Source organism: Vollenhovia emeryi, unplaced genomic scaffold (assembly GCF_000949405.1).
Source record: "Vollenhovia emeryi isolate VEMERY1.0 unplaced genomic scaffold, V.emery_V1.0 DF939234.1, whole genome shotgun sequence".
Classification (NCBI taxonomy): Eukaryota; Metazoa; Arthropoda; class Insecta; order Hymenoptera; family Formicidae; genus Vollenhovia; species Vollenhovia emeryi.
In genome coordinates, this window is record NW_011967132.1 from 465,481 (window position 1) to 467,690 (window position 2,210).

Here is a 2,210-nt window from a genome sequence, read left to right on the forward strand (position 1 = left end):
TCCACATTACTTTTTCCGACAAAATCTCTAGTTTAATTTTTAACGGAATTACTTTTGTAGCGAAGATACGTTTTGTAGAGACGATATTTTCGTAGACAAGATTTTTCGAGAGACAATACTTTTGTAAAGACTGCATTTACGCCCGATAGTGCACACAAAGTGCACAACGCGGACACTTTTCGGGAGCGTCGCGATCTACAGCTCGCTCTCTCTTTCTCTTCGAAATGGCGATAAAATTCGTACTCACCGGTCGTCATCGCGGCGTCTCGCAGTCAGATATCCTCGGGCTGGATCCCGGGTCGTCCCGCGGCGAAGCGGCACCGCGCACTTTCCAACCGCCGCCGAAGATCCGCGTGCACTCTCGCTCTCTTTCGGTAACAATGCCGCGCGCGACGATCGCGAGCCGACCGGAGCTCCTCGCGGAATGGCGTGGTGCGTTCAAAGTCAAGGGGGAAACGGCGTCTCGAAATTCAAGCGGCGTCACGTGACGCCGTCCCTCCCGCGCCGCGATTGGCCGCCGCGTCGCGCCCTCTCCCGCCGCGCGCGCGGCTCGCCTAACCTTCACTTCGCCGCGGTTTTGCCGCGAACGGGAACGAGTCGCGGAACTGGATCCGGGGCCGTTCGCGAATTCTCGCGCGGAAACCGCCAAACGAAAAGATGGAGAGACGCACCTTCGCCGCCCTCGCGCACAGACCCGACCCGAACGGCACTCGATCTCACCGGCCTCAAATTGCACCGAGTCCCCTCGCGAAACGTCCCTCGAAAGCACACGATTCTCACACACATACACACACACACACACACTCGCGGATTCGATTCTCGCGACGCGCGGGAGTGTCGCGTCTCTCGACTGAAGCGGGTTGCGGGAGTCGAATTCGAGCCGCGTCACGTGACGCGACCGTTCGCCAATCGGGATCGTCGCAGGACCGACGCACCGCCGGTCGCCGCTTCTAAGCGAAATTCGAAACGGCGCCCCGCGCACGTTTATCTCCCCGTCGCGCACAACCGACCGACCGGGTGACGCCGCGTGGGGAAGGAACGAACGACGGGCGATCGGCCGCACCGCCGAGGGAGAAGCCGAGAGCTCGGGTGTCGCGGTGTCGCGCGCGCGCGCGCCAGGGGAGAGAATCCCGCACGCTGCTCTCCCGCCGCGAGGAGAAAACGGACACGAGACGGTAAACGTCGCGGAAGGACGAGGAGGCGACGAGTAAGCGCGAGCGGCGCGGCCAGCTCCTGCGCCGTCTTCCCTCTCTCTCTCTCTCTCTCTCTCTCTCTCTTTCCTCCTCCCCCCGTCCCCTCCAACCCCCGGGCGAGCGCGTCTCCGCGGTGGTCGCGGCTCACGGCTCGGCCGCGCGATATCTCGCGACAATTACCTGCCGTGTACACGCATCGTGAAGAAAGTAACGTGAAACATCGTCCACGACGGCGACCTCCGCGCTCCGCGGCAGGACTGTCGTCCGACTACGCTAGCCCGCGCCCCGCCATTGCCAACGTCGCCGGCCAGAACAGGAACAGGTCGTGGCTGCGCGCGCGCGCCGTAGGCGGCGAGGGAGTGGGGGGCGCTGTCGGCGAGCGGTGGTGGGGCGCGCCACGGCGCTCGAGCGGCAGACTGGAATCGAAGACCTTGCGGCGCGCGGCCGTGCCGCCTCGCGAGTGCGTGCGACGGAGACGGAGATGGACGGCGCCCCGCGGCCCGGAAGGGTGGACGAGAGGGATGCTCCGCAGGATCGTAGGCAGCCAGCGTGGACGCCACGACGTCGCCGCCGCCGCCTCGTCGGTAAGTACGCTTTTCTCCCGCTACCGTTGACTCGCGTGCCGCTGATTCTCCGCTCGGCGCGCGCATCGATCCGCTCTCTTCCTCCCGAGAGACGTATTTGAATTCCGAAACGACGTTTTTCGCTCCGCGGCCGACGGAAATTGCGCGCCGACGAGCGCGATACTTGGAACACTTTTTCCGGGGAGTCGGTTCGCCGGGGAGAATCGGGCGTCGTTGCGTCCGACGGAAATAGTCGATCGCGACGCGCATTTACCTCGCGGTCGGTTAAACGCCAAGATAATTCTCTCTCTCTTTCTCTCTTTCGGCAGCCGAGAGGCGAAATCTCGCGCGATTACGATTTAAGTGTTGAAGTTTGCCGGAAACACCCGCCGCTGAGTCGGCCCTGCTCTCGGTCAGGTTAGGTGAGTCGCGTAAGGGGGGGGGGGGCGGCTCG

At 63.3% G+C, this 2,210-nt stretch overlaps 1 protein-coding gene across 1 annotated transcript in view; it reads right to left on the reverse strand.

Annotated features, from left to right (window-relative positions):
* Positions 1–878, reverse strand: part of LOC105560297 (alpha-mannosidase 2) — a 163,878-nt gene extending 163,000 nt beyond the window's left edge. The window contains exon 1 of the mRNA XM_012009295.1: positions 248–878. The gene's annotated coding sequence lies outside the window, so the exon portion shown is untranslated. The remainder of the gene's footprint in view (positions 1–247) is intronic.
* Between the last annotated feature and the right edge of the window lie 1,332 nt (positions 879–2,210).